Source organism: Callospermophilus lateralis, assembly GCF_048772815.1.
Source record: "Callospermophilus lateralis isolate mCalLat2 chromosome 8 unlocalized genomic scaffold, mCalLat2.hap1 SUPER_8_unloc_1, whole genome shotgun sequence".
NCBI classification, from domain to species: domain Eukaryota; kingdom Metazoa; phylum Chordata; class Mammalia; order Rodentia; family Sciuridae; genus Callospermophilus; species Callospermophilus lateralis.
In genome coordinates, this window is record NW_027510150.1 from 1,017,499 (window position 1) to 1,043,994 (window position 26,496).

General features: G+C 37.4%; 1 non-coding gene and 1 pseudogene across 1 annotated transcript; one reads left to right on the top strand and one right to left on the bottom strand.

Annotated features, from left to right (window-relative positions):
- Nucleotides 1-12,166: 12,166 nt before the first annotated feature.
- LOC143385813 (U6 spliceosomal RNA) lies at nt 12,167-12,273 on the bottom strand. The gene has a single exon (XR_013089518.1). It is a non-coding gene; the product is annotated as a U6 spliceosomal RNA (small nuclear RNA).
- A 7,406-nt stretch (nt 12,274-19,679) lies between these two features.
- The window catches only part of LOC143385795 (broad substrate specificity ATP-binding cassette transporter ABCG2-like), a 37,834-nt pseudogene continuing 31,017 nt past the window's right edge, over nt 19,680-26,496 (top strand).

The following is a 26,496-nucleotide window of genomic DNA, read 5'->3' on the forward strand; positions in this document are numbered from 1 at the left end:
TTGCATGATAAAGGTTTGAAATGTTAGTTATGGTATCTCCTGAACAGAAATATTGCTGAGTAAGCAGAATGAAAAACAAAAGGTGAGGTCTATACCTTATGATGAACCTCAGGCTTTCTAGGTATAAACATCAATTCAGGAAAACACATAGAGCTTGTTAAGAACCTTCTGAAACAGCTGTTCAAGAGAAACTTCCGTGATCAAGGAATTTTTTCTAGTATTTCAATTTTCCATTATAGTAGCCACTAGCAACATTAGACATTGAACACTTAAAATGTGCCTAATGGGACTGAGGAACTGAATATTTAATTGCATATAAACTTTATTCACTGAAAATTAAATGTAAATAGCCACCTGTAGCCAGTGGCCACTGTCTACACAGCACAATAAGAACCTGAGCTGGTAACAGATTAGGAGCTTCCTCAGAAGTATTAAAATTTCCAGCATCTCCAGAAATAATGATCACTGTACATTAAATGCCCCAATCTATCACCCACCTGGAAATGCACATTATATCTTGGGAACAGAGGGAAACATGTGAGTGAGGAACTCTTGAGAAGAAGTTTCTATGCCAGCATAGGTTCTAATTTTTTTCTCTGGTCTCCTTCTGGAAGAGAGGATCCTTAACATTTTCAAGTGCAGCATCTCTCCCTCACCTGCACAAGAACTTCTCTGACTCTGGCTTCCTCTTCTTCCCTGAGTACCCACTATCATGGGATACTCAAATATGCCCCTGAGTCCCAGTATGTGGTTTCCCAGCCTAGCTACATAATGAAAAGGCCTCTTTTGCATGTGGTAAATGAAACCTATATTGTCAGATGGTAGAAGAGTTCTGGCACCAGAAATAGAATTCCCCATGCCTAGAAAAATGGTCACATGAGACTCACTAGTTTGATCAGATGTAAATGAAAATCTCTCTAAGAATTGGAAAAAAAAGTTTTATATTTTACTCCTGTAGTATATAAATAAAAAGAGTCTTAAAATGACTAGTTTATTTTACTAAACCAAGAAATTCTTCTAGATTTTAAAGACTACTGCTTAAGACAAATATCTGATTGACACTATCCTGTAGACTTTAGGGCACACACTGGAGAAATAAAACAGGAAAATAGAGGACAGAATCTCAAGTGATGTCAAGGTTCAATGTATAGAATGTAATTACTTTGTTTAGGTTTCAGGTGAGCTTACAAAATTGGAGCCAAAAAAAACTCAATGCCTTGTCCATATTCACAGGTTTGATGGTGTGATGAAGTGTGGGATGCATTTGGGGAAGCAAAATATAAGTCTTACTCTACTTGCTCTGAAAACTTTCTAAAGGAGAAGTGGATTGGCAGTCACCCTTCACTGTTCTTCACAAAAACACTCTGATTTCTTACCTTTGCAGTGTAAATAGTTAATAAAAAAGAAAACAAAAGGCATCAACTTTAAAAACAATCATACTGCTGCAACTACTAGGCTAAAGAATCTGGTCATGACTCCTGCGAGATTAGCTATCTTCCCATGTGTGTGCATAATGGGTTCAAGGCAACCCACTGGAGTAAGGGAAGAGAACATGAAAACATGTAGGGAGGTGGTGAGAAAGTGTTAGAATTCTATTTATAATTATCTATATTCTGCTCTTCTAAATGGGTATATTTTTAGAGATATACGCACTATTCCAATACATATGAGAATTTATACACACATTGGGATATGCAATCAAACTTTTCACTAATATACATGCAAGTTTAAAATGTGGAATTATACTGCCTAGTCTTTGGTCAATATTGAAATCATTTGATAAAAAGAAAATAATTATGCTATTCCCTTGGAAAATATAATACTTGCACTTTTATCAGATTCTCAATAACTTAAATAAAACTAAATCCACATAGATCAAGAAGCAGGGTATATATCCTTAAGAGTCACAAAAATAACTGTGCTCTGGGATAATTGATAATCTATGTGCACTGCACTCTGCCATTAAAATTATTTGGGAAAATTATTTCCAGAGCTGTTGCTAAGTTTCAGTTTTACACTGAGACCTCTGGAAGGAAGTAATTGAGATGGAACATAATTAATAAGTAGTACAGAGGAATAGAAAACCAACTGGACAAGTTCTAGAGCTACAATGCAGTCAATGGCAGGCACAGCATGAAAGAGGGCCTGATCTTCATTGCAGTCTCTGCCTTAGATTTCTTGTACCTTATATAGAGAACGTTGATGGAAATATCTGAAATTTTGTTTTTGTGGACTATTTGAAGGAAATTTTAAACTGCAGGAAATTTATCCTGATACTCCACATATTTTCAAAATATTTTTTTCTTTTCAAATCTGACAAGTGTACAGAGATACACAATTTTTTTCAGAAGGTGGAGAAAAATGTCACTAGCAAAATCCCCAAATAAATAATTTCTCTCATATCTCATATGGCAGGCCAAAGCCAACTATGAATCAACAAGTTTTTCTGTGATGATTGAGGTTAATTGAGAGATCACTGTAAATGCCTGTTGATTATGAGAGGTTTCACCTCAGGAATTGGCAAATATGTGGTATCCCACAAACATAATTTAAAGAAAATGTCAGATTCTCCTCTGGGGATATTGGAAAACAAAATGCTAAGGAAATAAAAGATTATAATTAACATTTTATAATAGGGTAGGAAATTTGGTGTTCTTCAAACTACCACAAATATCATCATATCCAGAAAATTTCAGAAAACCTGAAAAGTTATATTCTGGGAGTGTAGATATCCAATATCTCTTCCAACTACAGTAAAAGAGAAAGAGGCAAAAAAAATCACCATTTTCCAGGAAGGAGCCAAAATTGGTGATGTATCAGATGAACTTGACCAATATAATTGCCAAGAATGAACCACATCAATGTTTCTGGTAATTCAACCAATAACCTGAACTGCGATAAGAGGAACTAAAACAACAAAAATACATGGATATGTTCGAAAGAGTCTCTATCTCTTTTTTCCCTGCCTTTACAAGGTAAAAATCTACACCTGCAGCTTATTCCAAGTTAGCTGCAAGTCATTTTATGAGAACCAATACCTTCATACTTTTGGAATCTTGCACTAAGCAAAAAACCAGACTTCTCAAGGCCTCTTTCCTAAAGGATTTCATCCTTTTCAGACCTCCATTCAGCTTTCTGGTACTTATACTGCCCAAAATATTGTACAATTTTCTTAAATGAAGAATTCACAAAAAAAAAACTCTAAGGTTTCTTTTGGATATAAAGACATTTTACGAGGTAGAAAGAAGATAAAGGAGACACAAATCATGCACTGAAAATAAATATTATCTAGTGGAGAAGAGGGATGGATATATTTATATATTCATAAACCAAGTGTCTCTTTCATTCAATCAGTAGACAACTTCTGATCAAATCTGAAGTTTGCCACTGGGGTGCTCCAGCACACAGCCTGATGGTTCATAGGTTCTCAGTAAATGTATATTGGCTGAAACAGTAACATGTAGATTTCACACTCATGCTGATGCCACTAATCTTTAGTGCTTTCCTGAAACTGAGGTGAGCATTTTTCTTGCCAAATTCCAATTTAATAGGTGTCAAGTTAGGTGAATTACTTAATGGTAGCATCTGCCTATCAATCTAGAAATAGAATGTCTAGCTCCACAATTTCAGATATTTACAAGCACCTGGTCAGTGTTAGGCAACACTATCTCCTCTAGTACTAGAGGGGAGGCCACACCTGGAGTCTAAGTTGTAGCACCTGTGCGTGGCTGTCCCATGCAGCAGCTAAGCTGCCACCACCCCCAGCCTTGAGTAAAGGGGGTATTTGGAGGGTATCACAAGGCCACGCATTGTGCAAAGCAAATGGCCTTACCTTCACTCAGCAAGGAAACGCTTCAGCTCTGGAATGCCCAATGGGATTGAGCACCCCACCCCTTTTGAAACATTATCCCCTACCATATTTGGGTGGAATAGTCTATCCAAGGTCTTTTCCCTGATAAATAGGGGGCTTCCAGGTGCTCTCATTCTCTTGCCTTCCGTGTGGAAGAGGACCCTTGAGGTCAGTAGAGCCCCCCCGAGAACCCCAGACTTTGTGAAAAAAAAAAAAAGTATTTCTGTGTCCTAGCAGTCTTTTCCTCGCCAGCCCAAACCATGCAAAATGATGCCGATTCCATCACCCGCATGGGCCATGGGCCATAAGCACCTACACAGGCTCCAGAGATGACCAGGGAAGGAGAAACTTTGACAAATGAGGATTCCTATTCTTGTCAAATCTCCTGTTCTTTCTATCGTACTTGACATGATAGGGAGCATGCTTCCTGCCCAGCTCTGACAGAGGCACTGACAGTATGAAACACTCTGTAGAGACTTTTCATGGAGGGGAAAAAGCTGAAATGAAAGAATAAGAACGAAGTGAAGGCTCAAAATACCAACTAACTTAATCACTTAGATTAAGTTGATTACTTTCAAATAACATAAAATAAAACTGTAATCTGAATGGATTAATAGGGAGCACTCTGGAGGTATTTTACCATTGACTTTGTTATTCTCAGAAAGAAATCTTGACCAGGCACCATGGCACACACCTATAATCCCAGAAGCTCAGGAGGCTGAAGCAGGAGGATCATGAGTACAAAGCCACTCTCAGCAAAAGTGAGGAGGAAACTACTCAGTGAGACCCTGCAAAACAGAGCTAGGGATGTGGCTCAGTGGTTGAATGTCCCTTGGATCAATCCCTGATTACTAACACCACTCCCAAGTATTGATGATTTATTTTAAAATTTTGATCCTTAAATATGATATTGTTAATTTAACAATTAAATATAAGTATTGTAGTCATCAATTAAATATATATTTTATTTATTTTTCTTATTGTGCTTAAGATTCAGTACTGAATTTTGATCCTGAAGGTCTGAGGATCTGTTTAGCTTTCATTACTTCAGTAAAGGAGTAGGAATGGATTGCTTTGATTATGACACGCCATCTGCTGGACGTACTGGGAAACAATGTCTTCTAGCCCTGAAGAATGATTATTTTAACAGTTCATCAAACACCAACCTGGTCCTTTTCCTGGGGCAGCCCAAATGTCCTTGAGTGACAGTTCTACATTTGGTCATGAATCAGCAACACAATGAGTCTATGTTGGTAGCAGTTAAATGACACTTGGATTTGAAGTCAGATGATAGGAACAAGGTTTTCAACTTTTCTCCAGCCTGAATATCTGCCTCTAGGATTCATGATTGGGGATGTTGATATATTGGCTAGCTAATAACTCTCCTGTGCTTAAATTCTTTTTTGTAGGAAATGAATACAGTAGAATCTAGGACTTGGAAAAACTAAAATAAAGAAATGTAAAGACATTTGCAATGTGCAATGGAAACTTCATATTTTCATCACTTCTCTGGTCAGTCTTTGATGGTATATGCCACTTGGATGGCACCCACTCTCCCACATGAATGTAATTGTGAAGGCCTCAGCTCAGAAGAAACAGACAACCTGAAATGAGTGCTGGAAACACTTAAATATCCATGTTAGCGTAGTCATTCTGCTTTTTGGCTAAAGTCCTAACCCTTCGTTTCCAATTTTCCATAAATGAAACCAGAGCAAAACATTAAAACACAAGTAACCAAATAGTAGGTAAACTACCAGAAGCTGCCTTTAAACATGGTTAATCATTTCAAAGTAGTTGATGGTTACTCTTCTGTTCTTAATATTCTTGAGAAAATACAATACAAATATTAAATACAAATAAAGATATTTAGAATCATATCTATTACATAAATTAGTCACTAGAAAGATTAAACAAACTAATATCTAATCTAAAAAGAGAAAAAATATTGAAAATAACAGGAGAGTGTGCAAAAGAGAGGAAAAATAAGAGAAATTTAACAAAAGCATAAAATGTAAATGAAAAAACTCTTATGGATGAACAAATTGCAATAAATAGTAGAAAATGACAATGACATCTGTACAACATTTTTAAAACCCTCAAAATAAGGTTAAAAAACACAAATATTTGCAAAGATGTATGAGGGACAAAAATATTTTTTAAATGTGTTAGGTGATACTATACTCATTTGATAAATGAGAGTATAAAATGAACATGGGGCCTGATGAACATTATTTAATGTTGATATATGTATGATAATCAATGATTTAAGTATCATGAATCATATGGATTCAATAGTAGAGCTTCAACACAGAAAATAATGCCTACTAGTAATGTGAGGAAAATTAGCAAAATCATATTGCCCAGGAAATTTAGACCTACTTCTTTCAATCTTTGATGGAGAAAGTAGACAAAAATTGCCTAGAAATAAGGGTTTGAATTTAATATGTGACTAGCTATATGTACATCAAATTTCATGCAGGTTGAGCCTCACTAACCCCCCCCAGATCTGAAATCTGAAATCATATGAAAATCTGAAAGTAATAGGTCAATTTGACACCACAAGTGGAAAATTCAACACCATGAAACATTGTTTCATGCCCCAAATTGCTAAAAATATTGTATAAACTTATATTCAGGTGATTTGTACAATTTGCAGATATCTTGGATCCATCCCAAAGAAATGTATATATATACTTTCAGGTGTTGAGATTATATAATGTATGATATAATATTATATATTATATGCTATATATATTATATATTATATGTTATATATATTATAATAATTATATATTTTAAATAATATAATATATTATATAATATATGTGTATAAAGGTGCAGGGTGATTTAAGACCTGAGAAAGGTGACTGGAAGAGAAGTAACAAGTAGTTTACACGTGTTCAACTCAATGCCATGGCTCTTCTCAGGATGCTTGTTTAGAAATTATTGGTTTTATTAGATATGAGATATTATATTTTATATATTATATATCATATATTATTATATATTATGTATAATATATAATATATTATAAATGTATTATAATATATATTTATTGTATATAAATATGTATTATATATTGTGATATAATATATATTATATGTTATATTTATAATCTCAACACATGAAAAAATTCCCAAACTCAAACACTCCTGGTTCCTAATATTTTGCATAAGTGTATTTAACCCTCTCTATCCAATTTTTACCCAGCAGAAGTATTGCCCCAAGTGAGACAGAATCTAGATTTTATTGCTCATAATGCTCCACAATTACTCAGAGTCAAATGGGCAGGGAAATAGGTTTCATTCAAAGCCAGCTTTGAAGAAAGATAAAAGAATGCTTTTTGTTTTGAATTTACATCTTCAGAAAGCTCAATGGCCAAGAAAGCTTTTATAAGAGAAGGAGTGAGAAAGAGGACAAAAGGTAGGGAAATATATACATGAAAGTTTAGCTAATCTGTGTTAGAGATCATGTCAGTGGTGCCTGGCCAAGGTGGGGTTAGTTTCTCTTGTCAACATGAGGAAGTTTAGAAGTTCTAACAATTTGGGGCTTTAATCCCTCTTAATTTCAGATGCATTTCCCTAATTTTAGAGGGAGTCATTTCAAATTATCCTGTTTAGTCAGCCTTCAGAGTTGAGGAAATTAGTGTTCCAATTTCATCTGACTAGCTGTCCAACATTGTATCAGTGTGCAGAATTAGAACATAAGGAGTCAGATGCTTATTCCTAAAGGGGTAAATTCTGAATTATCAAATATTTCCACCTAGGGAAAGAGCTTCAGTGTTAGTTTGTGTAATTGCTCCTTCCATGCCTTCTCAGTTGTTTGATTTGGGGGGTTGGATTGGTTTCTCCATGCAATCTCAACCCTGTCTCTGAACTATGTCCTTTGAAGACACTGTAAATTATTTACCAAGCTTACTTATCCCATGGTGTGGGAGCCTTGTACCATTCTTTGATCTCAGTGGGCTCAATTCAGAGGAGATCTCTCTTCCTGCTACCAGTGAAAGTAGGAGGATGAGTTTTTTCAGCTGTTTCCATCCCATTACTTCCTCATCACTTCTTGACCTCATAGAGGACTTTGCCCAGTTCTTCAGAGGCCCCCATAATAGTGAGCAGAATCAAGGGAGTGAATGATGTCATATAGTCTGTCCTCCACTTTTGGCATTTAGTTCCTATTCCTGTGAAACAGAGTTGAAAGTCTAAATAGATATTCCAGCTTCACTTGCTTTTCTTTATTAGTTAATTGACTTAAAAATCAATAATTTTGGAAGTCATGGATCTGAGCAATATTATCATTAGTCTCCTACTAGCTTTGCTGTGGTTAAAATCAAGGACATATGGGACATGGTGAAATCATTTGCCGGGGTTGTTTCCCAGGGATTCAAAGCCCATGTTCGTTGGAGCCAATGACTTCACTTGGGCTTGCACCAGTATTGAATGGGTAACATTTTGACATCCCCAGGCCAGAAATTCCATGCTCATATCTGCTAACACCAATAATTTCTGAACAAGCATCCTGAGAAGAGCCATGGCATTGAGTTGAACATGTGTAAACTCCTGGTTACTTCACCTCTAGTTAACTTTCTCATGCCTTAAATCACCTGCACCTTTATCCCAAAAAACACCATAAACCTTAGTCTCAGGAGGGTCTCTCTATTTGTGCTGAGTCTATTTACAAATACATTCTTTTTTACAAAACTTGTCATTGTAATGACTGGCATACAGTGAGGTGTACAAAATGGAACTTGTTTGGAAACAATTTGATGAAATGGTCAAAAAGAACATCCAGAAGAACATTTGCCATGGCTTTTCAGTCCCTTGCCACTCTAAAAACCTATGGACAAGTCAAAACAAGTATCTAAGCACCTCTTTCCATGGACCATCCCCGGGACGTTTTCTGACTCAGCACTGTGGACCTTCAGTGCATAGTTTCAATTTTGCACTCTGGATTGAAGACTTCCTACCCCGTGAGTCACTTTCCTATAAGCAATCAGATTTCTATTTCTTTTCCCCTCTCACTTGGCTTTTCTAGTGAAGGAGCTGGATTTGGATAGACAAGATTTAACATCTTAATAGAAGTTCTGGTTTGAACTTCCTTGGGGGCAATGTGATTCCAGACCAGAGAGGGATTAAGGGTCCTCTATCTACAGAAGTTCTCTTTGGTTTCTCTCTGGGTTGGTCTGGTTGTGGTTGGAGATGGACCATATCAGATTGCAGAAACCTGGTCAGACCTGGTTTGACCTTCATTGCAAGTTTCCTGAGACCTGATTCTAACTACAATATAAGTAATAAAAGAATATAATTTTGACCTGTTTTGTTCACTATTCGGAAACAATGGGAAATATTAGTTACATCTCCACATTCATCCCATTAGTTGACATTCTCCAACAACTGGGTCACTTGCAGCTATAAATCCATGAGAAGAAAAAATGATTTTTTTGTAATCCTGTCTGATTTTTATATTCCTTGAATTAAGGAAAGCATTAGCCTGCTGGAGACAGCACTGGGAAGAATTTAACTTAAACCTGCCAGGTATACTGTCGCCTTAATTCTGAAGAATAGCTTTAGCAGAGGTTCCTGGGGCCACTCTGCTCTTTTGCAGGGGATTCCCATGAATTTTTTAAACACTGTTAACTCCCAATAACATCTTGTTGCCTTTTCTGGTAAAAACATTTTGGGTCTGCAAGCCTAATTTAATGTTTTATCTGCATGCCTAATTTACAAACTTCTTGGGAGTGCATTTTAATTAATCTTAAACTGCAATTATAGGGTGAACATATAATAGTTTTAAGCTTTTCATTTTTTCTTCTAATGACTTTCTTCTTATATTAAGGATAACTGTTATTATGTGGAATTCAAAATCTAAGAGTTAACTCATAAATTTGTTTGAAAATGAGAAGAAGGAAAATGAAGGAGAAAGATGAAATAAATAGTCAAGAGAAGAAGGGTGAAGAGGAGGAGGGGGAAGAGGAGGAGCAAAGGTCACAGTCATCAGGCTGCTATGAGATCTGCTTTACCTAAAAACAAAATTGGTCCACAAACTTCCTAAGACTACAAAAGAATATCTTAAAGTGTAGTCATATAAAGTGGTTATCTTAGCTTCTACCACTTTGTCATAAATATAATTTGGATTGAAATGCCCTTTAACAAACTATTCAATTCACATTGCTTTATCACACTTGTGTATCATGTGCATCAAGTACACAGGTTTTCTTTGACTAAGAAATAACTTGAAATGGTTGTCTGATGTCTCAGCAATGCAGGTATAACTGTCAAAGATAGACTACGTGAATAGAAATGAGATTAAATATTTATAAATGTACTCCTCATGTTGCTTAAAGTCTTAAATTCTGTTATGCTGAAATTTGATACAACATCTGAGTCATTTCCAAATAAGAAATTTAGGGGATAGAAGAAGACTGTAGCCTATTTTTCAAAACAGCTGGATATAATCACTAAGTATGCCCATATGCCTGAGTATAGTAGCACCCACTGTGATTTGCTGCAAGAAGCAGAGAAGTTATACTCCAGCCAGGTTATCACTATATAAAGTCCACTTGGAGGAACAAAAGAAGGGAGTTGAGTTACCTGGGGAGGTGAGACAACATTCAAACTATATTACTGAGCAATTCTAATATCACCATAAATTCAGGATAGACTTAAACCCAGCCTCTGTGTTTCCCAATGATGCTAAAGTACCCATTCATAACTGTATCCATATTATTGAGCAAGTTTATTTCTACCATCTTGACCTAATGGAGCTGCCTTTGGAGAATCCAAAACTTGAGATGTCCACATAGATAAACAGTTTTTTGAACCAAGGTGTGTTAGCTTTCTATAACCATAACCAAAATACCTGATAAGTCCACTTAGAGGAGTAAAAGTTTATATTGTTAAAACGTGTTGTTATTGTTGAAAGTTTCAGATGTTTAGTTAGTAGAAGGACATGGTGGAGGAAGTTGGTCAGCTCTTGGAAGCCAGGAAGGAGAGAGAGAGAGAGGGAGAGAAAGAGAGAAAGGAAGGAGAGGAGAAGTGAGGCCAGGGACAATGTACAAACCCCAAGGACACATACACAATGAACTAAGTTTTCCAGCCATGTCTCTCCAACCTACTCTTATCACCTAATAAGTAATCTATTCAAATTATTATTTCTTCGAAAGAATTAGTCTACTAAGTTATTGCTCTCATAACCTAATGATTACACCTTTGAACATTCCTGCATTAACACATGAGCTTTTCCAGAGACACTAAAAAGCCAAACCTCAAAACAAGGACAGCACAGAGCTGATTATAGGGCATTAACCCAGAAAAAAACATTGAAAGCCGAAGTCCTCCCACCAAGTTTTTCCACATACAAGGAAGGGTTTGTGGCTCTCAGAAAGACCCCTCCATTTAGAAGGAGTAACTAGCACATAAAAAACAAAAACAAACAAACAAACAAAAAAACAAACGTCCACCACCACAAAAATGTTTTAAAAATGGAGAAAGACAATGTTAACAGTTCCCAAAATGAATAGTACATCATCTAAGCACACGCAAACTCCTATCTGTATTTATAAGATTACCCTACTTACAAATAGTAAAGTTTGGAGGTTTGCAAGTGGCATAGAGGGAGTAAGAAGGAGAAAAAAAGGAAAGAAAGAGATAAGAGAGAGCGGGAAAAAGAAAATAAGAGAAAAAAAGAAAAGAAATAAAAGGGGAGGAGGGAGGTGGGGCATATGCAATTCCTCTATATTATATTATTCTGGTGATTCAGTTGTTAAAGACCTTTTTCATGCACAATTCTTGGTTTCACATATATTGAGGTTGTGAGGACCAGAGGGGGAAGGGTAGAGGAGACTGGATGAATGGATAAAAAGAGAGAGAAGAAAGAAAAGAAAAAGAAAATGTCTCTCAGAACTCTGTTTTCTTTTCTTCCAGTAGGTGGCGTTGTCTATTCCTAGTTTGAGTCTCTGCGTTCAGGGTGGTGGAGGTAGCCAGTGTGAGAGGACTTGAGTTTCCACCTGTGGCCTCTCTACTCTTATTCTCTGAGATGTAAACCAGGCGCCTGATCCTCCACAGAACCAAGCTGGTAGCCACGCCCACCAGTTGGTGGATTTTAAGGGTTGGTAGGATTTTCCAAGATGAGTTCCATCAGTTTTTCTTGTAAGGTGTTTGATAAGGTGGGGGCTGTTGGGGAGACCTTATGTTTGTCCAGAGTTCAGTCCGGTGACCGCGCGGGCGAGCGGCTGGGCCCCTCCTCCAGTTGGGGTGGTCTGCCTACCGCGCGGGCGGGCTGCTGGGCCCCTTCTCCGGGTTGCGTGGTCTGCCTTCCCTGAAAAATATCGAACACTTCATGAATTTGCGTTTCATCCTTGCGCAGGGGCCCTGTTAATCTTCTCTGTATTGTTCCAATTTTAGTATATGTGCTGCCGAAGCGAGCACTATTTCATTATTTTCATTCAAGTATTTTCTACATAACAGTTTTTGGTATATATTTTGAATTTATTTATTTACTACTTTATGTGTGTGCAGGAAGCAAATCTAGGCTGTGATCTCTCTATCACTGAACTTCATCCCCAGCACTCTGAATTCTTTTATTTAAAATAAATTCAAAAATACCTTATACAACCTAATATCCTGTTTCTGTTATTTATGTTTGGTCTCAAAATCACATTTTATTTCTCCTTTTTCGTATGTTTAAACTTTCTTTGAGTTGCTTTCAGAGAATGCTGATACCGCAATATTCATTAAGATCCAACTATGAACAGTATCCCAATTTTGGTTTAAAATGAAACTGAATAAATGTATTTCTATATGAGTCTTCCCAGTGACAGAATGAATCCTAAAAAAAAAAAAAAAAATCATGAAAATGTTTGTGTTCATCATGGACATATACTTGAAGTTCTTTAAGTCTCCAATATAGTACCTTTGATATTCTAAAAATTATGTACTGTCAATTTTCTTACCTTCCCTTCATGCCTGATTTTCCTGAATAGGACACAATATTAACAATAACTCCTGAGGTTAACAGCATGACACCATGGTTTTTCTTTGTAAACTGCAAATAGAAGATTTTGTCCACATGCAGGTGCTACTTTCTAAGGCCAGAGGCAGGGGTTGAATGCTGGGATGGCAGTACTTGCTCACAGAACCTGGTAACCAGAGCTTCTCCTGAACCCATGCTATCACTTTCTAGGGTTTCCTGTCTCAAACTAATGCAGAGAAATAGTTATTTCAGCAGTATGAAAACATTGAAACCATCCACAGGAATACTTTCATTCAAACCCTTCATCCCTTTAGATTCAGTTCCTGATGTATTGGGCCCTGGGACACAACCATCTAATTTGTCCCAAACTCTTTGAGCAGAAATCACCTCTTGCCCTTGGGATGGGTGAAGTGTGAGAGCAAAAGCCTAGGTGTCAGAATTCCTAGTGCTCAGGGACAGTGAGCGCAACAGTGCCAAACCCCTCCAGTCACATGAGGTGTCCATCAGCCTTGGAAGTACCCACCATAGTGAATTGTTTCTGTTCCTTTGAAAAAGCACCAGAGGTGGGGATTTCGGTTTGTCCCTGTGTGGCCAGGGACAGTCTTCTCCATGAACTGGACTCCGCAGCAGGGAAGTGGTCCCTGAGGTTAGGTGTCTTAAAAACAGAGGCTTACCACAGTCTATCAGTTGGTGCCACACCTTTTGCCTTCTGCCCCTTCCCTGGCCCAGGGAACACACTTCAGGGAGAGGTGGCCGTGGGCATGCTAGCCCCACAGCCTGAGTCTCCTGTACCAAAGTCCAGTCCAGGCTATCTACTAGAGGTTCAGTTTGCTGCCCACAGCCCTGAGAGGGGCTACTAGCACCTTCCCACTAGGTGAGTGTTTCTCCTCTGGGTAGAGGGAGTGGTGGGGTCATCTCCATCTGGGAAGGGATCAGTGGAGGCTGTGGGCACTGTCCTCAACCCCACAGACAGCTTCATCAGAGTGCAGGAGGGAGCGGAAGCCCTTAGACCTCCACTGGGGAGGGAGGGAAAGGAAGGCAGAGGAAAGGAGCCAGGGGACTGGGGGAAATGCTTGAGGATTTCTACAACAGTACAGATGCTTGATGGCCTTGTGGACTAGAAGCTGATGTTTCATGGCCTGTATGGAAGTTCAAGCTGACTCCCTTTGACCTCCATATCTGTGCTTTATATCCATCAGTTTTATGCTATGCCTCTCAGCAGAAATTTGTGCCCTTGGTCATTTGAACTACTATTAAGTGAACAAGTTTGTGTGCCAGGAAAGGTGGGTAGGTATTGGGTGCACATTTTTTTTTTAGAAAAGAGCACACAGCTTAAATGACATGGCTGAGTTTGTACCCTTGGCAGTTTGATTTGAGAGTAGGAAATAAAAACAGTCCATACAGAATTTTTTTCAGACAACGATGTGTCAGTGCAACTGATTCTGGGTCTGGTAGGGAGTCCATCCTGCACAGGTCAGTTAAGATAACACTCTTGCCTGTTCTCAAATGTGTGAAGATAAGAAGAGTTAATATTGAAGAAGGAAAACTTTCCTGAGCATGGGAATTACTGCTGGTGGAGGAAATATTTATTAGCATTAATACTTTAAAGGGATTGGTGAAGCAATTATTTTTCTTATTCCTAGGATAGTTTGCTCATCAATTTGGGTAGTTTGCTACAGAGTTCTTGAGGTCTCTTTCAGAATTTTTATGGAAATATTTCCATTTTGATGATTAAATGTAAAAATTAACCAACTATTTACAACACTTACTAAAACCAATACTGAAAATATTCAAATGATGCAAAAAATTCAGCCCAAAAACTAAATTGTAGATAAGTTTTAAAATGTTGTGTATACAAAGCAACATGTGAACATGTGTGTGTGTGTGTGTGTGTGTGTGTGTGTGTATTAATTGTTTATTCATTCCTTTTTCAGAAAAATATACAGATTCATAGCAACAAGTGTGTTTACTGGGCTTATTTGTTCCAGGGCCCTGGACATTATTCAGGAGTTCACTTGGGGAACACATTACTTTACATAACATGTATTAAAATACAAGCACATGTGTGCAAACCTGTTTCTGAACTTAATATCTTTAGGCACCCATGAAGCATTTGAAGTGAGCATGTGAAAGATAAAGTAAACTACCACCTAGAGTAGAACATTGCCTGAGGGAGCACATTGCAGTAGACACAGGTGAACTGAAAGGCCCTCTGTACATAAAATGTGTATCCTGTAGGCCATTAGAGAGAGAGAATGATCAGTTATTCCCTCTGAAGCTGGTTCATGAGAGAAGCTTTTCCTGGTGTTTACTTTTTATTATTTTAAAACTTTTTTTCTCCATTTTGTTGCATTTTATGTGTACATAATGACAGGATGTTGTTTCATTTTCATGCTTCTATATCCATTCTACTGTATATTCATTCTTCTATATATGGATAACCTGCTTTCCAAGAACCATTTTTTAAAAAGACTGTCCATGCTCCCATGCATGTTTTTTGCATCTTTGTCTAAAAGGATTATTTGAGTATTTCTGAATGGTTTTGTTTATGAGTCTTCTATTCTGTACCATTGATCTGTGGTCTGTTTTCATGGCAGTTATTTTTGAGCAATATGTTGTGTGTGTGTGTGTGTGTCAGTCACCTAGGCATGCAGAAGAGACAGAGGAATGGCAATGGAGAGCACCCTCAGTGCGATCCTTATGTATGCAGTAGTGTATGTTCTAAGGGCACTTCCTAAGGAGGATTTTTGGAGTTGTAACTGTCCTTACTCTAAGTGTTACAGGACTCACTTGAATGATAAGACCCTGTGGTCCCACATGCTATTGTTGATGGCTGGATCTTATTTGGGAATAAACCAGGATTTTATAGAGGGATAGGTGGGCATCATGTTCTTTAAATAATCTATAAATGAGTTTGTCATTAGTTTAAAAAATATATGTATATAGTTTTCAATTGACCCACACTAATTAAACATAGGTAAGTGTTTGGTGTAACATTTTCTTAGACATCTACAATGTGCAACTATAAGATGAGGGTAATTGGTTTATCTCTGTCTTCAAACAGCATGCTGACAGTTTTTGATATGAGTTTGGTAGCAGTTGAAGACAGGATCAAGGAGGGAGGAAGATTTGTATTATGTTAAAAATGAACCATACACTCTGGGGTAGGAAACTAGGATTGAAAGGTTTCAATGAAAATGAAAGAGCCCAAATGGTCTCCCTACCTGTGTCTATAGGCTCTCTAGACCTACGAGATCTTCATCTGTTCTTTAAATAATCAATGCTGAGTTCACTTCAGAATGTTAACCAAAAATTGATAGCTAGATGATTTTGTTCCCATATTTTTTTCTTTTTCAATAATGTCTTGTATAATTTTATTCTTATACTGTATATCTCTCCTACTTAATGTACACCTCTCCTGTTACTAATATATATTGCTATTAATATTAATATATATTCAAAGTCAGTCATGCATCATAATCCAACAAAACCCATACAGATGCGTACTCCTTCTCTCCACTCATTAGGAGGCTGAGAAGAGTAGATCCCTGAGTTTGAGTTACCGAGTAAATTTATTTATAGAGAGAAAATATTCAGTGGATCATATTTAAAGTTAGTAGTGTAGCAGTCATTTAAGCCAGGAATGGGTGTGATAAGTACAGAGAAAAATCGCTATGCTACCTTCTGCTCCCATCTATGGTTAAGTTTGTTTTAACAAGAAGGGAATGAAATTTCTACTTCATCAGGGAAGCTGTTGAACCAGTTTTCCTATACTTTATGGATCACTACCTCAATTTCTTGGATTTGTGACTGGAGAAGACCTTGCTGCTATTTAGAGCAGAGTCTGTCTGGAATTTAGTTCTTAGGCTCAGTTAGCATTAGGTAATACAATTCAATCCATGTTTCTAGAAGGTAACAAGTCTTGTAATCTCCCACTAAACATACTGGATGGAAATTTTTCAAAGAAAGAGGAAGCACTGAATGAGAGGAGCCAAAGAAGGTCTAAAGATTGTGCCAGTAGGATGGGATCAGCTTGATGCAGAAAGAAGACAAAAAGTGAAGACTTTCCAGGGCATCTGCCAGTGATTTCTTCCTAACTGCCTCAGATACCCCTCCCCTGAGTCTTGTTACCTACTCCTCTTATTGAATACAAAGGGGTTTCCTTTTACATTTACATGAGTTTTTCTCTAGTTTCCAAGGGCCATAACATCAATCTTTATTATGTATTGTATTATTTTTTTTAAATTTCTTTTTTGTGTTGGTGATGGGAATTGAACTCAGGGCCTCATGCATGAGAGGCAAGAACTCTACCACTGAGCCACATTCCTACCCCTTTTTTTAAGTCCCCAAATTGATCATGGGCTGGGATAGTTTGGAACAAGTTAAGTTCATAAAGAACCCTTACAAATCCTCTGTTCGGTTGGGTCCTTGCTGGTAAATGAGGTTCTCCTCCTCTTGAAGTTCTGTGCATTTTCCATCCGCACCTGCATTTTCTACTGGGCCAGGAGAGAGTTCTTCAGGTGGTGTGTTCTTGGTATGTTGTGTCTGATAAACCTGGTGCTCTTTCTGTTCTTGGAGTTCTTGAGTGATATTGTACTGTGGCAGCATACACACAGAGAAAGAAGACTTCTAAGATCTTATGACAGAGGAGGGTTCATAACAGTGTCCCCTGGCTCTTGGATTGTTACAGTAGCCTCTCATATGATCTCCTTGCTCCATCCCTACCTCTGATAAAAGTCTTGGTGGTAAAAATAGTTAAATTATGCCATTCCTTTACCCAGAACTTCTTGGTACCTCTCATTCTCATTTCTAGTCCAAGTCAAATTACTTATGGGCTCTGCTTCAGCTGTCCTTCCTCTGACCTTAGCTCCTCTCTTCTTGCCCTCCATCACACACCAGGCCCTCTGGCCTCTTTGCTGGTTTTGTACAGTAGTGCTCAGCTCAGCACTGCTCCTCCAGATGGCCTCCCTCAGTGACAGCTCAACAGTCTCATTGGAGTGCACTTTCCTGACCACCTTTTCTACCTGAGTCCCCTTTGTACCTGGTTATAGTGATTTGTATCATCACATCTAACTGGAGTTTTTAATTTACTTTTTAAAGGTCTGTTTATTTGGTGATAAACTATGTTTTCCTGAACATATTAATAAATGGTTTTAATGTCAGTGTTTGATAACTCCAGTGTGTTTCACCTGTGGGTCTTTCTTTATATTCTGATTTGGAACTTTAGCTCCTGTATTCTGGCATGCCTGGGAATATTTGATTAAAAGTTTGTGCAATGATTTTTTTTTTTTTGGTGTTTGTTACCAGGGATTAAATCCAGGATTCTTACCTATTGAGCCACATCCACGCACTATTTATTTATTTATTTTGAGACAGCATCTCACTATATTGCCTAGGGCATCACTAATTTGCTGAGGCTGTCTTAAACTTGTGATCTTCTGCCTCAGCCTCCTGAATCCCATAATTACAAGTGTGTGCCAGCACACTTGGCTGATATCTTCTTTGAAAGTGGATGTAACTTTCTTCTAGCAACGTCTGAGCAGATGACCCCGATTTAGCAGAGAATGGTCTATTTTGGTTTTTTCCTTATTCCCAGGCAATAATGCTTCTGGGATCACTAAAGCTTGGGTTCTTAGGTAACCTTATCACCTCTGCAGGCCCAGCTGTCCAATTTTTGTCTCCCTGGCTTAAAGACTGCTGAGATATTTGCTCAGATGTATTAAGGGCTTCTGGAAGATGCCTCTAGCAGCCTTTTCCTGCCTGATCCCAATGTTGCACCTTTGTGTATAAAGTTTGCATTTCCAAATACCTGGAGAGGAAAAGGCATGAGGTGCTGGGATTGTTCAGTTCTCTTCCTACTTTCTGGGATTTTGGTTTCTCCACTCCTGTGGCTTTGTTGCTCTCATCAGAGACTTTTCACATGCTCTTTCTCATGTTCTGTCTGCTTCGATGGTTTTTCTCAGCAGGATGGAGCAGTTGTCCTCCATAGGCAAAGAGAAAGTTCTTCATTGATGATTTTGGATTTCACAAATGAAAACTCTAATTATTGCAGTTAGTATTTCAAACCTATTTAACAACCTCAGTTCAGCACCAAGTCTTATTCTGAATTGATTTAAGGAGCCTTTTGTAACTCTCCAATGAAACATTTTTCACTTCACATTAACTAAATATTTGATTTTTCTTTAAGGCCTTGAGCTGTTTAACTATTCGTTTGATTTACTTAATCATTTTCATATGTATCCCCATTAAATAAATAATAATGTCAGTACAAAACAATGTTGGAGTTTAGATAATTTAGATAGTTTTAGATAATTTAGATAGTTTTAGATAATTGAAGGTGCACAACAACCAGAGATGTACAAGTTGAAACTATAAATTCAGAAAAATCTTTCCAGCTCCTGACTGCTGTATTAAGCTCCTTTTGTAGTCAAAATATTATAAACTCCAATATTAAAAAAAAATACAGGAGCCGCATGATGATCATGTAGGCTATTCTTGAACTGAAGTTGTATCATAGTGTGAATTTCAAGTCAGACAAGATATAACTATCATCTGCCTTTTACTTCCTTTCTGGGTTTTTCATAATTTTCATAATTTTTACTTTTTAGGACCTCTGAATTTGGAAATGTGATATTTAACTGGAATGCCAGTATTCTAATTTGTATCTGCCTCTGATTATAGGTTCTAATGTTGTTCTTATCACAATCATGTGGGCTGTTCTTTGGGAAAGAACCTACTCACTGCGGCACAGTTTAGAAGATACTTGGTTTAAATGTGCTCTTATCTGGTGTTTAAAATCTTGATTACCTGAACTATCAACTTACTATTGGTTTTCCCTCTACAGAAAAACATAACTCTGCGAATGTCTGCCAATAAGGACTCATTTTCAATCGACTTACTCCCAATAAACTGTGATGGCTTCCTTGGGACCACCTCCAATGACCAGAAAGGGCCTGTGTTATGTTTCTACAACATCTGTTATCATGTAAAAGAGAAGAGAGGCTTCCTGTTTAAACAGAAAATAACTGAGAAAAGGATACTATCAGGTATCAAGTATGTGCATGACCTTTTATTAAAATTAAATTATTTATTTATTCTAATTTGTCATACATGATGGCAGAATGTAATTCATTTCATATTGTACATATAGAGCACAATTTTTCAAGTCACTGATTGTACACAAACTATTTTCACACCATTCGTGTCTTCATATAAGTACTTAGGATAATGATGTCTAACTCATTTCACCATCTTTCCTATCCCCTTCCCACCTCCCTTACCCTTCCTCCTCTTTATCCTATTTAAAGTTCCTGCATTCCTCCCATGCTCTCCACCATTGCCATTATGAGTCAGCATCCTCATATCAAAGAAAACATTTGGCCTTTGGTTTTTAGGAATTGTCTTGCCTCATTTAGCAATATATTCTCGAACTCCATCCACTTACCTGCAAATGCCATGATTTTATTCTCTTTTAATGCTGAGTAATATTACATTGTGTATATATACCAAAGTTTTCCTATCCACTCATCTACTGAAGGGCATCTGGGTTGGTTCCACAATGTAGCTATTGTGAATTGTACTGCTATAAACATTGGTATGGCTGTGTCCCTGTAAGATGCTGTTTTTAAGTCCTTGGGGTATAAAGTGAGGAGTGGGATAGCTAGGTCAAATATTGGTTCCATTCCAAGTTTTCCAAGGAATCTGCATACTGCTTTCCAGAGTGGTTGCACCAATTTGCAGTCCCACCAGCAATGTGTGAGTGCGCCTTTTTCCACACATCCTAGTCAACACTTATTGTTTGTATTCTTGATAGCTGCCATTCTGACTAGAGTGAGATGAAATCTTAAGACTAGTTTTGATTTGCATTTCTTTAATTGCTAGAGATGTTGAACATTTTTTTCATATGTGTGTTGCTTGATTGTATATCCTTTCTGAGAAGTGTGTGTTCAGGTCCTTGGCCCATTTATTGATTGGGTTATTTGTTTTTTTACTGTTAAGATTTTGAGTGCTTTATATATCCTAGAGATTAGTGCTCTATCCAATGTGCTTGTGGCAAAGATTTGCTCCTAAGATGTAAGCTCACTAGGCACCTCACTGATTGTTTCTTTTGCAGAGAAGAACCTTTTTAGTTTTAATACATCCCATTTATTGATTTTTTATTTTGTTTCTTGCACTATATGAGTCTTACTAAGGACGTTGGGGCCTAATTCGACATGATGGAGATTTGGGCCTAGTTTTTCTTTCATTAGGTGCAGGGTCTCTGGTTTAATTACTAGGTCCTTTATCCACTTTGAGTTAGTTGAGTTTTGTGCATGGTAAAATATAGAAATTTAATTTTATTTTGTTATATGTGGATTTCCAATTTTCCCAGCAGTATTTTTTGAAGAGGTGATCTTTTATCCAGTGTATGTTTTTGGCACCTTTGTCTAATATAAGATAACTGTAGTTATGTGGGTTAGGTTCTGTGTCCTCTCTTCTGTAACATTGGCCTACAGGTACAATACCATGATGTTTTTGTTTCTAATGCTCTGTAGTATAGTTTAAGGTCTGGAACAGAAATGCCTCCAGCCTCGATCTTCTTGTGCATGATCTTTTAAAGGATCACTTTATTGACCTACAATGAAATTCCAGGTTTTATGTATTACCAATAAACTCTATGAATATTTGTGTTCAAATCTTTAGACATATTAACAAATGCTTTCATTTCTTTTGTATAAAGTAAAAGTGAGATAATCTCTTAAGTGTATGTTTAACTTTGAAAGGAACTGAAATAACAATCCCTTTGTAAAAGTGATTGTACCATGTGTATCAATCTTTGAGAAACTGGCAAATTAATGTGCCATTTAGTTTTTCATGTGTCAACCACATGTTTTTGTTGAAATAGGCCTGGTGGTATAATTTATTGCTCTTTTTTTTTGTACTGGGAATTGAACCCATGGCACTTACCCATGGAGCCACATGTCCAGACCAGCTCTTTTTCACATATTATTTAAAATAGGATCTCCTTGTGTTCTAAGGGGCTTGCTAATTTGCTGAGTGTAACCTAGAACTTAGGATCTTTGTTCCTCATCTTCCTGAGCTGATGGGATTACAAGCTTGTGCCATCACACCAGGATAGTTTATTGTTTTTTGATTTGGGGTACATAATATAACTCTGATCTTTCCAAACAGTGAAACAGAATGTGTTTCTATTTCACTGCTCAAATGAGCATTCTGAAACAGATTGGTTTTAGGTACTTGCACACTTTATGTCCTTTATAGTCTACAACAAGGAGGTTGAAATGAGAGCATATTGTTAAAGTACTTTTCTTTTTAAATAGACCAGTTTTAAATGAATGGTCTATGATTTTTCACATTCTATAACAATTTACTTATTAGTATAATGAAAACAGATGGAACATATACAATCTCATCTCTACAACCTAAGATCCCTACAATCTCACTGATGTTATGTAGTTTATAGAGTACCTAATAATTGTAACTTAATTTTATTCTTCTTATCCAGAAACATAATCAGAATTCAAAGTGTGGTGCTGAAGTGAGATCTACAGCAGAAAGGAGATGAGTGTTATTATAGAACCTATTACTTTGAGGTACCTCTATGAGTTCACAGATGCTGGCCTTAGGAGTGTCAGCATTTTTCTGATATTTGTGAGCCTCTGCTTCCCTTCTATGGAGTCATGATGTAATTTGGCTTTGCTCAGATACCATTGCCTATGAATTCTGTTTCTGTAATAAGGGAAATAATCATCCCTAGTCAAAGTAAGCACCTTCAACTGGCTTTTCAAGGCTGAAGAGTGGCTATAAAATTTTTTTTTGACTTAGTGTGGCTGCAGATTTATACGTAAGTTGATGTTTGTTCTATTTTCTTGATAATTTTATATGATTTTACACTTTTCAGTTAATGCCAGCCAACTCCCTTTAGAAATAAAAGAATTGAGAAAATAGCATAGAAATTTTTGAGTCATTGGAGGAAAGAAATAGCAATGATTTAAGGGCTGACTTGGCTGAGGCAAGGGCTGCTGTGCAGGACTGGAACTCTGTCCATGCAGCAATACCTGCTCTCTTGCCTACTTTTTTGTCTTTCTCTTGTGTTGGTTAAGTAATCCTGACTAGAATAGGGAGAGGAATAGTGGATGTAAGGCTTTGATCTTTTGCTAGATGATTAGATAGATTGACTACTGAAAAGCTGACAAGCATTTTGTGAAACACAGTAATTATGAAATAATTTTCCCTACAAATTTTTTGATGAACGAGGTAGAAGGTACCATGCTTTGAATATGTGCAAGTTAAATAACCATGAAGCACACAATGTATGAGTGTTCATTTACCTCACTTATCCCTTCTAGCTAGTTAATTATGTGCTCAATAAACTAAGGTGGATATACTCTTATTCAACCAAATAGGGATCCTAGTAGGTGTTTGGTGTTGTTGAAGATGCTAGTTACAGATATGCCCTCTATTCATAGAAATCTTTTAGTCTGATGGAAGAATTATAAAATTATATCAGTTTCCCTGCATTTTTTTTTGCTGTGATTGATTGAAGTATTCAGAGAGAATATAGAACCTCCTCATCCTCCATTGGAGGGCACATGGAGATACAGAAAGTGAAAATTCTTTGTGTGTGTGTGTGTGTGTGTGTGTGTGTGTGTGTATGTGTGTATGTAGAGAGAGAAAGAGAGAAAGAGAAAGAGAGAGAGAGAGAGAGAGAGAGAGAGAGAGAGAGAGAGAGAGAGAGATTGACCATGTCCCAAGAATGGCATTAAACTCTTTTGACTATAAGCAAAACAAGACCAAAGGGTGTACCATGATCTCATAGTGTGTAGTAGATCCAACAGGAATTCTTCGGGTCTTTTCATGTTGTACAGTCAGTATTTGGGATTCAGTGTGCCATGTCTAAGGGGGGAAGGTGTCAAGAGCGGTAAATGAATTATGGTCTTTGAACTGTGTGGATTCAGACGATGCCCTTCCTGGAAACTCTAGGGGCCTAAGTTGCCAATTTGAGACTACAGAGCTTCTTTAGTGATAACATGTTCAAAGGGAAATTCCATACTAGCCATGGATTTATCAGTTCATGACCTAGGTTCAAATACCAGCTGCCTGGGGGAAGAGAATTAGGGGTGTAAGCTAATGGTTCTAATTGGGCTGTTTGTATTCAAAATTTCAGTTTTGCTTTTCTTGAAGAAACTTTCTCACAATTGTTCCTTTTGCTGTTTAAACCTATATAATGAATTTGCTGAGCCTACTCAAGGTCACTATTTATCTATCAATGTACAGTGATCTACCAGGCCCCAGTTTTTTCTCTATTTGTGTGTCTGTTTGTCTTTTATCCATACCCTCCCACCCAGTATGGAAACTTGAATTAATAGTAGTGCAGGGTGCAGCAGAAGGGCAGGAGGGAGAAGTGGTTACAGAAAGACACAGTCTTCTTGGCAAGGTTTTACAGTTTTAGGAGAGAGGCATATGCTGTAAAGCAGAAAATAAGAGGGGAATGGCTTGTGAGGGCTGAGAGAAGGGTGGAGGTGAAGATGGAGAGAACATGAAAGGTGAAGGACTTAACTGAATTTTTGACATGAGTGTAGCTCCAGACTCTATTGAAACAAATTAGCATAGTTCTGTCTACTCATGGTGTTTGAGAAATAGAAAATAATTGGCCACCTGTAGGTGCTCATTCCCTTGACTAGAGTGTGAACTCCAGGGGGCTAGGACTTTGTTTTTCCATTTGTTTATCGACTGGATTTGCTCTCATCTCTATCCCATGTCCTAAAATAGTATTTTGTACATACATAGCAGACACAACATAATTGTGTTGCCTGAATGGATGTGGAACTAGTCAGTGCCCTACATAGTAACTGTGGCATTTGGGTTTCTACACTTCTGATGTTTTCTGTAACACTGGGATTTACTGTCAAAGAAAGCCAAACAAAGGGACTTCTGAAATGCTTTGCCTTACTATATTCACATTTTTTTTTTTCTGGTTGAATCGTTCAGGATGGCTTGCTCTTTTTTTGACTACATATCTTGAAAACATGGGAAATTTTCTAGGCAATAAAAACTTAGGAAATAAAAAGTCTTTTCCTGATCATTTCTGAAGCAGTTTCTAGGTAGATATTAATAAGGGAGATGCATTAAGAACTGTAGACAAATGCACTTTGAGAGTTTGCCCAAGCATTGTGAATTTGGGTAATTATTAATGATTGAACCCAAGACTTCATGCATGCTAAATACCCCCACTTGCACTGACCTACACCCCCAGTCATACCCAGTCATTTGTGGGTCTTTACACTGGGGGAGGAAGGATAGCAAATGAATTAAGAATTTTCTGAATCCAAGTTTACCACACTCTCAATAGTCCAGTGATTCAGAGTTTCCACAGTTAATAAACAAAGTGAATGGTACATATCACCTCAGCCTCTGGCAGCACTGGTTTCATTTGTTAAAGATCAGGTGCTACAGTCCAAGAAAGATGAGATCATTCTAGATGTGAGTGCTGTGGGGCAGTTGCACTGAGACTTTTGTATTTCATGACACCTATGCAATCATAGGATCAACCTCCCTGGGTATCAGTATGTGAGGGCACATAGCTGTTGGCTTTGATCCTGTGCTTGGAATAAATACTGATTCCACTGTAGAACACATCTTGATGTGCTTAGCAATTCAAAAGAGGGACTGGCATACACACCAGAGTTCTGAATGCCTGAAGCCAGACTGCTGTGTGCACTCCTGTGCCCCTGCAGTAGCCCTGCCCTTAGTTCTCTTCCTCCACCTAATTCTTCCTAGTAGATTCACCTCTTATATTTAGGATAATAATCAGCCTAAAATTGACTTCTTAGGTCTTAGCACAGTCAACACTGCCATAATCATCTTCTTCTGCTCCGATTGTTTACTACCCTCAGGAATTCTCTTAATTTGATTGAAGCATACTTATATCCATTTTCTGACTGTGCATCTCACAAGGATGTCCATACTACAGGGATGTCACCCAATACACACAGAACACTTTCCAGTCAATTAATCAGATACTTAACAAAGCAGTGAATCATCTACCCTGGTTTTTTTAATTGGTAAGACATTTTTCCTGAATGTGAAGAACACGCAATTTTTTTTTATACTCTGGAGTACTTTGCTCCACTCTTTGATTTCTACTGAAGATATATTAATTTTTGTTCTGACTAGATTTTAAAAGTGAGAACATTACTGCTGATCAATCTCCAAATCAGTGTTCATTAATGGTGTCTAACTTGACTGGGAAGCAGGTGGGGGGATTTGAAGAGGCTGATCATTAAACATGATTTAGAAACTGTTTTAAAAGGAGTAAGAGTAATGCAGATCATTCATAAAAAATGGCTACTTATTTTGTGGTCTGAACATGAAATATGTCATTTCCCCCAAAGAGATTAGGGGTTTCAAGATATTTGAGGGATCTCAGACATTTTTTTATAGGTCCTGACTAGACTTCTATTAATCAATGATATTTTACATTAATATTTGGTGCTTGTTATCTATCTGCAATTTCATCAACCTTTCCTAAATGCATTCAGTGTAGACCCTAAACCTATGGAACTCTTTATAAAGTAAAATACTAAATCAGTATATTTTTGTGTTTACAGTGGGATCATGAACCCTGGCCTTAATGCCATCGTGGGACCCTCAGTTTCAGGCAATACTTTGTGATTACA